The 14,427-nt window shown below is 36.2% G+C and overlaps 1 protein-coding gene across 7 annotated transcripts in view; it reads left to right on the forward strand.

Moving 5' to 3' along the window:
* mical2a (microtubule associated monooxygenase, calponin and LIM domain containing 2a) overlaps positions 1-14,427 on the forward strand; it is a 69,320-nt gene that overhangs the window by 866 nt on the left and 54,027 nt on the right. Inside the window, exon 1 of one of the 7 annotated variants that reach the window (XM_030130824.1) lies at positions 2,530-3,605. The exons of the other annotated variants lie outside the window; for them this stretch is intronic. The gene's annotated coding sequence lies outside the window, so the exon portion shown is untranslated. Of the gene's footprint in view, positions 1-2,529; positions 3,606-14,427 lie in introns of those variants that run through there. 7 annotated transcript variants of the gene reach the window in all.

The following is a 14,427-nucleotide window of genomic DNA, read 5'->3' on the forward strand; positions in this document are numbered from 1 at the left end:
CTAAGAAAAATGATAAATGAATCAAGAAGAGCAAACAGATCAGGTGAAAGTAGTGCTTGGATGTTCTATGAAATCCAGTTTTAAAAGTAAAATTGTGAGAACCTTAATCAAGATTTTTTTTTTCCTGAGTGTTTTTATTCCTCTTTAGGCATTAAAAAAAAAAAAAGTGATTGATTTTTTTTTTTTTTTTTTTTTTTTTAAATCAACTTGTTTTTCATGGAGTTACAAAAATGTCCACTCAGCTACACCATGAATTTTATTCTTGAAGCAAAGAAACATGTATTTAAAACCAAATATCATCAAGTTATATGAAAATTGTGAAATGAAACCATGTTTTAATGCTGCTAATCTGATGTTTTCTCACATTTTAACATATTCCAATACTAGATATTACTCACTTCATGGACATAATATGCAAAAAATAAATTTTAGCAACTGATTTCCACTCAAGAACCAATCAAGAACAACAAAGTTACAATGATGGTATGAATTGCAGTTTATGAGATGATGCATAAGTGTCCACTGTGTTGGTTGATATGGAACTAAAACAACAAAACCCATGAATATACAAGAGAACACCTGCAGAAGAACTGTCCACTGTAGTGACCACTATGCATGAAAGGGTTCATTTTTGAAGCGAAGAGACATGTATTTACTGACAAAGAAACATGTATTTACTGATATACTGAGGGAAATTAAGACACTTTTAATGCTGCTAATCTGATGTTTTCTCACATTTTAACATATTCTAATACTAGTTATTACTCACTTCATGGAAATAATATACAAAAAATAAATATAGCTCATTTATATCCTCTGACTCTAGATCATCATTTTAAGCAAATATTATCAGTGTTAATTGAACTCTGTAATTAGTTCCAGGCAGGATTGTAGACTTTTTGGCTCCTCAGATTAAAAACAGTGAAAACAGTGTTAAAAAGGCACAATGAACCAAATGGCTGATAAATTAATGATGTGACAAAACCCTAGTATCTTCTGGTACCTCACCTCAGAAGTATAGATAGGGTTAGATAGTAGCAATTTCCCTTGAATTCTGGGTAAATTAAACCTCAAAACATGTTTGATTTTGCCTTTACTTGAAACCACTCACCCCAGTTCAGTAAAGCCAAAAAAATTCTAATGTGAGGAATATTTTTTTGACAGTATTAAAAAAAAAACAACAGAAAACATCACTTAATAAGGCAGAGATTATCACCATAACTTTTCATTCAGGCCTAAATAAATGTCTTGTCCACACCTTGTATTTTCAGCAGTATTCTCAAAACATGTCCTCTTCTAATTTCTCTTTCCACAACACTGTAAACCGCAAACACAAAGAAACTAAATCCTACTTAAAAGAACTTAGGTTGACAAGATCAAAAGCCAACGTATCATTACAACAGAAACATACAACAGCTTTTCCACAGTTTTAGACTGAAAGAGGTTCTCAAAAAACACCACAGGCTTGTCTATTGTTTATTGTCAAAGTTAATTCATAAAGACAAGACGGAAAAGGGGCCTTTAGTCCTTGTTGAATTTAAAGGGGTCATATTTTGTTAAACCCCCTTTTATTAATCTTTGGTTCATTTATTTGTGTATTTGTGGACCCTAATAGTTCAAAAAGTTTGAATTTGAACCCTTCAGATGCTGCAGAACTATCTTTATATTCATTTTAGCAAAAAATTGAGTGGATTTCTACAACCTGTTTCAGTTCCTGCTTAATTTGTTATGTTTTTTAACTAGTTACATCACAAGATTTGCACATATAAGGTTAAGACTTCTGATGAACATTTCTCTGAGTACACCATAATTGTTTGTCAGCAGCAGTGGTTGTAGTCCTGAATACTGAAAATATGCCCAAACTTTGAGCCGATTACCTAAAATGTTCAGTTGTTGGTTGTATTAATGAACTTAAGTGGCTGAACGGGACAGAGCAGCACAGTCAACAACCTGGAGGGGGTGGGGTCATGTGCATTTAAAGGGCCAGCGCTCAAAATGACCTTTCTGGTGTCATTACTCAGAAATATGGTTGAAGATGGACCTGTGGAGTTGAATCAATGAAGAATTCAGACCCAAGCATAGCATTTACAGTTTATGTAGACCACAGGGAAATGTTTTCAAATGCATAATTCCATTTAAAAACAGCAAAATATCACTCCTTTAAAGCTGAGGTAGTAGGTGCAGTAGGTAGGAGGTAGAAGTAGGTGTTTGCCCTTTTGCTCCTGTAATTAGATAGATAGATAGATAGATAGATAGATAGATAGATAGATAGATAGATAGATAGATAGATAGATAGATAGATAGATAGATAGATAGATAGATAGATAGATAGATAGATAGATTTTATTAATTTTTAATTGATTTATTTATTAATTCAAAATATGATCACCACTCCACAGAAACAGCAACAATAAATAAATAAATACAGAGTGTAAATAGCTAAAAATAAGTTAGATTAAAAAGAGAAGTAGAATTAAAAATTAAAAAGACAAAGTATGTATTCTATCTAACACATAAAACTACTCGTACTTGTTTAACTTTTTCCCAGACATGTTTTTGCAAAACTATGAGTAGGTAAACTAACCTAAAAGCAAAACTGAAACTTTTACTAAATTGAAATTAACATAACTTTGCTGAAACTATGTCCTATAACTTGTTCTAAGTGTATTTCTGGTCTGCTGATGTACATGCTTCCACAGCTCCATAAATCAGTTTTCACTGTACATGAGGTTCTTGTGTAGCTGCTTTTCAACCGTCACTCATAGAAAATCCATTCAGAACAGGAATGACGTCCTTTCAGAAGACACAAAGAGTCAAATCAGATCAATCTGGGTTACAGTTGTCCCTCACCAAACCTTTTTTTGTTTTAAATCATACTCCTAACCCTACAGCAGTCCTGTCAGTACAAGTTAATGACCTCAGCGCTGCGTTTTAATTCTTTTCAGGCTTACTCCACCTGCTCAGCAGCTTCCACACTGTAAATAGCCTTTGGCCTGTCTTTGGAGCTGCACTGACACAAACTGCATTATAAAGAGAGGTGTGGTGTCGGCAGGCTGCTCTGCTGAATGAGCCCCATGGAAGTGTATGTTAATGTTTTTGCTGTTACTGCAGGTTAATATTCAGCAACTGCTACTGATCAAATACAGGCTGAACCTTTGATAAACATGGGGCGACTGATGAAACGGGACACAATGATAAGAGAAAACAGATCACAGAGGGAAAAGCAGAATAATTTGGAGTTTTCCAGTTCACTCTTTTAGTACATTTCAACACAGTGCATGAGCAGTCAGTCTGGTATGATTCATGTCTTGTTGATGCATGATGTGTTCTGCAACATTTTTAAAACAGCTGTACTTCTCCTTCTGCCGTATGAGCAATTATTTCCTGTGTGTTTTACAATAGTTGTCTCCTGATTCAGAGTGTTGCAAAGTAACTCTGTCAGTGAATGTGCGAACATCTAAACAGGCTTCAGTATGTCGTGTCTGGTCTCTGGCCCAGATACTGATGGTGAATGTGATTTATTCTCGTAGAGATTAACAAACTCTCAGCGTGTAAACATTCAGCTACAGCCACGAAGGTTTCATCTGGGTGGAAGTTACATCTCAGTAAGTTCATTTACTGTTATTTTAATACAGCTGTTTGGGCAGTTATTCAGGTTTGTCTCCTGCTGTTTGAGTGTTAGTTTCAATAAGAGGCTATAATGGTAAAAATATAGTATTAGATAAACAGTACATATAGTTTAGGAATGGATAGCATTAGCGTGATACTAGAAAAGTACTAGAACAGTTCAATTTCAGACTCAGACTCAGTTTTGTTGTCATTCGATCAATGGTACATGATAGAACAAAATATACTTACCCAAGTCTCAGTTTGTAGCATAAGAAAGATAAAGAATAAAATAGAATATAGAATATATAGACGGTAAGTAGGGCACAATAAAACTACCATAAAAAATATGCAAAAAAATGAAATTAAAAAAGATTTTTAAAAAAATAATAAAAGTGGTGCCAGGCACAACCAACCTGGCTCCTCGTACGTATTGTAGCTTATTTTGACATCAGTCCAGCCAATGTCATCATGTCTATACATGTGGTGATGTCAGCATATCAATAGCCTGAAATAAACAGACACAAAATTGATGTTTTTATAGACATGTGAAATTGCGCCCATTTTAAGTAGATGAGAGAAAAAAAGATATAAAAAAAATTCATTAAAAAATGTATCTTTGACCTACTTTTCTCAAAATGTAATCGCATCTATTCTGGCTCACTGGCAATCTATAAACCCAATTTGGTATGAATTCAACCAATAGTTTTGCTGCTACAGACATGTGAAATTTCGCCCATTATAAGTAAATGGAAAAAAAAAAAAGATTTTAAAAATTCATAAAAAATTTTGAACTTTGACCTACTTTTCCCAAAATGTAATCAGATCTGTTCTGGGTCACTGGAAGTCTATAAACCCAATATGGTATGAATTCAACCAATGGTTTTGCTGGTAGAATGTTAGCAAACAACGAAACAAACAAACACACAAATAAACCAAACCAAAAATAATACCCCATGCCTCTCCTTCTGGGGAAAATTCTTAATATGTACAAAATTTCACAGTATGCAGCAACAGTAACAGTTAAACTGGTGGTGCATGAGCAGCAGAAACAGTGAATTTAAAGGCTAATATACTAATCATGAGTTGAGAAAATGAATGAATGAATGAATGAATGAATGAATGAATGAGTGAAACTCATGATCACCAACTAAACAGGCTCAGGACAATGAAATCAACCAACTACCTTGATCGGCTTGTGTAGAAAAAAATGCAACTTATTAAGTGTTCCAATTTGAGGACATCATGTTTTTTTTTTGTTTTTGTTTTTTTTTTAACCATTTTTACATTTGATCAGATAGAGAAAGTAACAGTCCTGCAACAGCCTTAAATGACAGTCAGAACTGGTCTACAAGTGAAATGCCTCCAGAGTAAAGGTAGTGAGTGACATTTTACAAAGTTAGAGTAACTAATAAAGAAAAATTACGTCAAAAATATTGGTTGCCTGTAGTTTCCAAGATACAGTCTTGGGTCAAAATGTGAAATTCTGTGAATTAATGAGAGAACAGGTTTGACTCAAAAGGAGTATTTTTCTCAGAGCTACTGGATCTACTTCAAAACAGTGTCTGCACCTTACAATACATTCACTTTACAGGTTCTTTATAGTGGAACATTTATAAAGCTATTGTATAAAAGTACCTAAACTAATATCAATGAGTTATATCACTTTATCATATACGTTGAAAACATCAGCTAACCAACACTTTTATCATTAGTTTTCCAATTCAGAGTTATAAAAGTATGTAAGATTTAGCACATTTCATCTCTGAGGCAGATCATTAAAAAAAAAAAAAAAAGTAGACCATTGTAATAAATGCCTCAATAATGTAAGGTACTTTTTTTTTATTTTATTTTTTTTTAGCTAATTTTCTCATTTGAAGTCTGTTTCTCCAGTTGCGAAGCCTCTATTAGAGACAAGTATTGACAAAAAAAACAAAAAAACACCACCAGTATCCCTGCTGTGAAATCTGTACGTTTCTAGTTTACATGTATGTCTCTACTTTATAGACAGGTTTCCACAGCTACAAAATGAACACTGAGGGAACACTGGTTGTAAAATGTATGAAAACAAATGGTAAACTGTGTGTTCCTCTTGCAGATAAGCTGCCTTTGGGCCAATGCTTTGTTAAACACATTGTTTTGCCAAATACCTTTAAGTCTCACATTGTGAACATGCACAATGATCATAGGTTTAACTGTGATTCATGCTCTTCACACACCCTCACTTTGGAGCGAAGAGAGCATACAAACATCACAGGATGAAATATAACTAGTATCCTGACTTTACTCCAACACAAAGACAAAATAATTCAGGTCACATTTACATACAAACTTCCTGATTTTTCTAACAGTCGCCTGTCCAACAGCCTGAGCGTCACTTCAGAAGCCTCTTTGTCTGCTTTTGTTTTTAGTTTGTAATTACCAGCTTTAAGGAAGTTTAACTTAACAACAGTGTGTGGAGATAAAAACATCACACAAAGCTGCACAGGACCCTCCATTTCTAAAGTGTCATTCATCATACTGTGTTTTAATATTATGTTAATTACCTTGATTTGAATGTAGTGAATGTAGCAAAGACTTCAGAACACATAACACTCTCACTTCTGTCAGTTTTATCACCTGTTGATACTTTTAGGTTGAGGAGTGCTGAAAATATTAGCTCATGTATGATCATAAAGCTTTATTGAGCGTATTGATCTCTAGGCTGATCGATGGATACAGGAGTCTTAAAGGAATCAATATAGTTAGTGGAAATGAAAAGTGAACAAATTGAGCAATTTTTGATCAATTAGAGCTGGATGGTGTGATGTTAAATGTCTTTACAATAATATCAATCAATAGTTGCTTTTCCATTGACCCTCAAATTGTGCGAATATAACTTGCGCATAAAGATTTGCCTAATGGAGAAAAACTTAAATTTCGCCAAAAATCTCGTTTTTTGATGAAAAGTTTTTGCACTGGCAAGAGGTGGTTTTTTGGCCATAGTGAAATTGATATATTGCTCAAAATTTCAATGGAAAAACCTTTTTCCACAAGAGTCGCATGAACAGAAAACCCCAGATGTTGACGGATGTTACAACAAGTGAAGAAGAGTTTTAAAAGAAACATGACGCAGTATGTGTGGACGCACCAGGAAACTGAATTATTTTTGAATTTAGTACAGGATAGAGGGGTAATCTATGTCATAATACTGGAGGGTCTCAGAGCATCTGTGTGTGTGTGTGTGTGTGTGTGTGTGTATCTGCACAGTTCTGAGAAATTGAGACGTTTTCAACTGGTCAGTTTGGTATCTACAGTTAACGAGTAGTCCTATCTCCAAAACAATAGAGGCATGAGGGTAAAACACTAATGCTATGTTTAAAGGCCATGGATCTGGTATAAATAATGGTTGAAGCAAGACATAATATCCTTTGTTGGCAACATATAAAGATGTTTTCAGACTAAGAGAATGTTGTCCTAACTTCAGAGGAAAATTTAATGGAGAAAAAACTTGTACTGATGCTGCTTTGAAGAGTATTCCAGTTTGTGAATGAGTTTAGATGTTGAGCTCAAGTAGAAATACTGAATAAATCAGACCAGAATGATATAAAAAACATGTTTTAGAGAGGTTCAGTGATGAGAAAGGTTTAGGCTTGAGCCATGACTGTTGTTGGTTTGTTATTGGATGATATATCCACAACGAAAACAAGATAAACTTTATGATAGATGTTGTTTCCTTACTTATTTCCTATGCATTCAATCTTAACCCATAAGGACCCAAACATCCACCATCGACCAAAAGCATCAACTGATCTAACTGTTTAATACTTTTTGATCCACTAATCCTATCAATACATGCAAATAATTAGTGTAAAATGCAGTTTGTCATCTTTCCATGGTCATCAGATATGACCCATTTGGACGTTCAGAGGCTGCGTAGTGAACGTGGAAACACCGTCATCTTCTACAACATTGATTCACCAGTAAAACCAATGGAGTTGGATCAATGACAGTGGATGGAGACAATTGGTTTTATGTTCAGTTAATGATCTATTTTACTGAAAAAATCAGTTTTTCTTCAGTTCTCCGTTTTGCTATAATAACCTTTGAATTTTTGTTGAGTTTTTGTGAATATCTAAATTAAATATGGGAAATTAAATATAGGAAAATACACGATTTACAGTGAAACATGCAAATACAGAGGATAATATACTAATGAATTGTGATATACCACTCAAGAAAGGTTAAATAGAGAGAAACATTCATTTGGGAACTGACACAAAACTAGCTGACACAAAACTAGCACTGGATCTTTATGGGTGTTTTCTTATGCTGTGGATGAACATGAAGTAAACATTTCTAGGATTCAACAAGGGACCGTGTGGAAGCTTGCAGTCATTATTGGAGGGGAGGCGTTGTAAACTTTCTCCTTCCTCTCTACAATATGTTTCCTTCCTTGTTCCACACCATAAAATGGACACATGTGTCCAGGGATCAGAGTGGGAAGTCTCTGAGATACAGTAGGTGGGGAGGGTTGTTCTTTTTGTCCAAAACAAAACAGACACAGTGTGACCTAACGTAGCCATCAGCAGACGGTCCATACCACAGGTAGATGTCACACACAGAGAAGGACATAAGAGGGCTTTTGCAGCAGTAAATAAACCCCCTGATGGTCCTAACAGGTTCCTTCTGGCCGTGAAGGCAGCACACTGAAGTGTTTCACACACATCTTTGAGGTGACTCTCCACGGCGCTTTGATCTGGACAGGAAACCAGACCAACACCGCAGGAACAGTTTGGAAAGGCGGCGTCTGAAGATCAGTCAACAGGCTGCTTGAAAAGTCAAATCATCTCCCTCTGTTCTTCTCTATTTTTCACTGTTTCACCACAGAAACAGTTCGATGGAAATGACCCCAGAACGTGACCGTCAGCAGGTTGACCTTTGGAATCATTTAATGCAGCTGGTTTCTTCTTGTTTACAGGTTCCTGTCCTGTTGATATCTCGTCAGGTCATGTGTTGTTTTCTTCTGTAATGTGACACTTGTCTATTTTGAGTCTGGCGTTGCTGATTGTTGGCTTACCCAAACTTCTATTCCTGCCAGGCGGTATTTCTGTCGCCTAAACCTTCACTGTGCCCCCTGTGAATAAGGATATTTGAAGTGCCAGTCAGTTGGGAGCATCAGGTTTTGGTTTTGTTGCACTTAAAACTGTAACGTGGAGCATTTCTACATGAAAATACCTAAAAAATCAGCTGTTTTTACTACAGTGCATTGAGACATAAGTGACAGTGTGAAGCAATCAAAACAGGGTGTAAATAAGGAAGTTTATAAATTGAGATGCAGCAAGAGTTTACGCTTTTGTCTTGTGCTTCCAAACCATGGGTGTTAAACTCATTTTATTACAGGGGTGGATCGGACCAGTAAAATAATAAAATAATATCGTATAAATAACATCAACTCCAAATGTCTTGTGGTTTCACTGTAAAAAAAAAGGTAAAACAAACTATTTTTTCCACACAATTGAATAACCTAAACAACCATGAAATTTGAAGGAAAATAACTGCAATTCTAACAATGTTCTGCCTCAGCATATTTACAGATGTACATTACAACTAACAGATCACAGTGAATCTACAAATACACAAAACATTTAGTAACAGGCATCTGGAACTGAAAAATATAGTATGTAACTTTATGATCAAAACACCTCATCAGGACTGAGTGACAGCCATGACTGTTAATGTCTTCTGTGTAATTTTTGCACTTTGCAAATTAGACTTGGATCGCAGTGGATCAAAAATGGCATAAAACATTTGGTAACAGTCAGTTTGTCATTATTTATTGGTTGTTATGCTATTATTTTACTGGTCTGACCCACTTGAGATCATATTGGGCTGTATGTCACCCCTGAGCTAAAATTAGTTGGACACCCTTGACCATCTTCTGTGTAATTTCTGCACTTTGCAAATTGGATTTTGCTGGATTGGATCCTTTGGCAGGCTGGTTTTGGCTCGCAGGCCGTTTGTGTAAGTGCTTCTAAAATGCATCATTTAACCCATACAGACCCAGTGCTACTTTTGTGGCAGTTCCAAAATAGTTTTTTCTCCATATTTGACTTTTCTTAAGTGATTTATCACCATTTAGTTTAATATTATCCTCTGTATTTTGTGTTTCTTCAGTGTAAATCATGTATTTTCCTATATTTAATTCACTGATCATGTAGATGTTCATTAAAGCCCAGAATAAAGTTGAGGGATATTATATTAAAAACAGAGAAAATTGCATAAAAAGTGACTTTTTCAGTAAAATATATCATTAACTGAACATAAACCAAGCATCTCCATCTGCTGTCATTTATCAACTACATGTTTTTTTCTGGTGAATCAATATTGTAGAAGTTGATGGTGTTTCCACTTTCACTACAGAGCCTCTGAAGGTCCAAATGGATCATATCTGGTGACCATGAAAAGATGACAAACTGCATTTTACACCACTTATTTACATGTATTAATAGGATTAGTGGATCGACAGGTATTAAACAGTTTAGATCAACAGATGCTTTTGGTCACCGGTGGTTGTTTGAGTCTTTATGGGTTAATAAAATGTCATATATTCAAAAATCTTTCGTATCACATTCACTGCATTATACAAACTCACTAAATTCAGTTAATTCAATTAATTCATTCAACAAATGAGGGGGAGACTGAGATGCTTGGATGAGAATAATTGGTGAAATGAATTGTCCATGTAGTAGCCGGGCAGACGTATCTCTGTGCTCAGCATGTCCAGATAAATCATTCTCCAAAGCAGCCATGTGCTGAACACACCTCCTGAGCCAGACGGGCCTCTAGACCCTGGCCCTGACGCTTCACCAGCCCACTCCTGTTTGACTAAATTAACAGTTTTCTCCTCTGAAGATGACTGACTTTTACTGCCTCCTGCCAGTGTTTCTACCTTGCTCATGACAGATCTTTCGCTCTGGCACCGCTGCCTCAACATGCAGCCAGATTTCATTGAGCTGAGATAATACCATGGGGCTCTGGGGCCTGGTGAAGGGCAGAGTCGGTGTGAAGTCCACACAGTTTTCCGAGGCACACAGCGTGCTTATCAGGTCTGCAGAGGGTTCCTTCCTGGTTTTCTTCAGTCCGGTCTCTAATTACTGTTACTGGCTGGCTATGCTACAGTATGTTCATTTCCCAGCACTTCCAATGTTTCCCTTGTGTTGTCAGCTTCCTATTGTTTTGTGATAGCCTGAAACTATGCACTCTGCAGAAACATTGTGTCACTGGTTTGACGCTTGGTTCAGTGCCTGTACAGTTTCATTTAGTCATTTTCCATTTTCCGCTGGGAATGTAGTTGTCAAAATAATGCTCTATTTACGCAGGAGCTGATATTCATATGGTCACTTCTGGGAGGTTAGATAGTCTAAATGTTTATATTTTAAAATCTTAACATTTTTTGATGTTACAGTAGAAAAAAATTTAAATAAAGGCTCTTGGAGCTCCATCCTTCTAATATAAAAACTTGTAGTGTGAACACAGTCTTATAATAGATAGATAGATAGAAAGATAGATATAGATAGATAGATAGACAGACAGACAGACAGACAGACAGACAGATAGATAGATAGATAGATAGATAGATAGATAGATAGATAGATAGATAGATAGATAGATAGATAGATAGATAGATAGATAGATAGATAGATAGATAGATAGATAGATAGATAGATAGATAGATAGATAGATAGATAGATAGATAGATAGATAGATAGATAGATAGATAGATAGATAGAGTTATTGTTGTAGTAGATTATAAACTGGGATTGCTTTTATTTGGGTACATCATCTACTTTTCAGACAGATCACATCATGTCAATAAAAATAGATAGCAGCGTTGTCAGAACTTTGCTTCTCAGTTGACATTTCTTTTAAAGGAGTGATATTTAGCTGTTTTAAAATGGAATTATGCATTTTAAAACATTTCCCTGTGGTCTACATAAACTGTAAATGAATAACAACAATAATAATAATAATAATAATAATAATAATAATAATAATAATAATAATAATAATAATAATAATTATAATGGATTAGATTTATATAGCGCTTTTCTATGAACGCATACTCAAAGCGTGTACAGAGGATCCATTATTCACTCACTCACACATTCTCACTCTGGTGGTGGTCAACTACATCTGTATCCATAGCTGCCCTGGGGCAGACTGACAGAAGTGTGGCTGCCAATCTGCACCTCCGACCACCACCAAACATTCATACGCATTCATACACCAGTGTGAGTAGTAGCACTAGAGGCAAGGAGGGTGAAGTGTCTTGCCCAAGGACACAACAGCACATGGACAGAGCGGGATTCGAACCACCAACCCTTCAGTTGTTGGCTGACCCACTCTACCATCTGAGCCATGGCAGCCCTAAATGCTCTGCTTGGGTCTGAATTCTTCATTAATTAAACTTCACAGGTCTATCTTCAACCCTATTTCTGAGTAATGACACCAGAAAGGTGTTTTTGAGCGCTGGCCCTTTAAATGCACATGAGCCACTTCACCCCCCACCCCCCACCCCCCAGGTTGTTGACCATTCCGTTCAGCTGCTTGTGCTCATTAGTACAACCAACAACTGAACATTTTAGGCAACTGGCTCAAAGTTTGGACATATTTTCAGTTTTTATTACAACTGCTGCTGCTGACAAACAATTATGGCGTACTCGGAGAAATGTCTTGACCTTATATGTGTGTAAATGCTGTGATACAAGTAGTTATAAAACCTAACAAATTTAGCAGGAATTGAAACAAGTTGTAGAAATCCACTCAGTTTTTGCCTAAATAAATATAAAGACAGCTTTGCAGAACCTGGAGGGTTCAAATTCAAACTTTATGAACTGCTAGGGTCCAAATACACAAATAAATGTACCAAAGACTAATAAAAGTGGGTTTAGCAAAATATGACCCCTTTAAATGGCCTGCTTATTCCCGTATTTATGGTATTGCGCAGAGAGTGTTGCACTGACCATGTTATGGTTTTGTAGCATTAAAATCACTAGACCAGATCTTTCATTTCAGTCTATTCATTGCGATAGTTTAGTGTCTGTCTGTACTAAAGTGTTTGTCTGTATTAACTTGCAGAGCTCCTGCAGTGTGTTATTTTGCAGCCGAAGAAGAAATGATGATGAAAAATAAATGGAAGTCAGGCGCTTTAGACTTATGCAGGTGTCCCAATGGAAACACTGCACCTCTATGTACACAATAGTATGGATGTATTTGTTTACATCAGGTAGATATTGTCAACATATTGTAATAATTTACGTCAGATATCAGTCAGTTTCTATAGTCAGATAACAACTCACAGGAAACTTACGTTAATTTGCTTATAACTTGTCTGTATTTATAAGAGGTATGAAAATTGTGATTGAAATCGTGGCTCTTTGTGGATTCTACCTCAAAAGGTGATTATATGCACATCCCTTGGCAGAAGTATATAGTCATGGAGAAAAAGGCATTAGTTAGTATTTATAATGAATAATAATGAACCCCAACTGTAATATACAGTAAATTCCTCTTGACACCTGCTCACTTATCCTGAAACTAAAATGATACCTTTACTCTAGATGTTTCATGATTACGATGAAACACATGCATCGCATTTTGGCTTAAATCCGACATGCACTATCACCACACTGGAATGCCACCACAGGAATGTGAATGCGTGTATGTGCATGTTTTACTTTTTTTCTTTTTCATTTCCAGTGTAGTCCAGGTGAAAACAGGTACATTTTTCAAATTCTTCCCATTCCTGTTCTATAATACTGAAAACTGATACTGAAGCCTTCTATGTGTCTCAGACCAGCACAGCAGCTCATGTAAATACATTGTGTACAGTGAAATGAGGAGGGTTTTCACTACAGTAAAACAGTACTGATGGGTAATTTTCCCGCAGTAAAAAGAACAATTTACAACAAACTGAAAATGTAACAGCTTTAATACTTGACTTTATCTGTTTTAGTGAATCAGATCATTTCTAAACAACTGAAAGCGTGGTATGAAAGTCTTTGATCCTCTAAATCATTATATGCTGCGACTGTGATGTATGGTGTGTGTGTATGTGTATTCTTTCCGCTTCGTCTGTCATTAGTTGTATTTTTACAGCCGTTCTGTGGCTTAGTTCTGTCTGCCCACAACTGACTTTCCATTCTGTCAGACTGAGATGGTGAAGTCATAGGACTCTGTCTGTCTGAGACAATGTAGTTTGAGTGTTGAGCGCTGACTTGGCTACGAAGACAGTAAATGGTACCTTTTCATTAGTCTCTGCAGACTTATTCAGCAGATGTTTCCAATAATTACGCCTTTTTTACCACTTACTCGGACTGTGACTTGAAAGCATAAGTGCAGTCAACATGTCTATTTGAACTCTCCGCCAAACAGAGATGGCAGGATACGAGGCAAAGTGAATAAATGGATCAATGAAAAAAAAAAAAAAGGCAGTTAGTTCTACCTCTAAGCTGCCACTGAAACGCCAGCTCAGTCTTATCGAGGGGTGACCCTTTTTATCCATTTACATCCCACTGTCTCAACCTAACTTTAAACTCAGCTGTCAGAAGAAATGACTCCACAGAGGCTTTTTCTGAAGTTATTATGAAGGCCCCAAACACTCCACATACCACATGCTAGAATACACAGCAATTTTCCCATCACAGTCTCTTGCTATGCCTGAAAGATTAAAGCACCTGCATTGTATATCACGTCTGTCTCAGTCATCGCTCATCGCTCGTGGACACAGAGGAAAAATACAGTGAAGGTGGTTGTGTGAGTAGCAGTGGGTCGGTGGAG

This window comes from Sphaeramia orbicularis, chromosome 3, assembly GCF_902148855.1.
Source record: "Sphaeramia orbicularis chromosome 3, fSphaOr1.1, whole genome shotgun sequence".
Taxonomy (NCBI): domain Eukaryota; kingdom Metazoa; phylum Chordata; class Actinopteri; order Kurtiformes; family Apogonidae; genus Sphaeramia; species Sphaeramia orbicularis.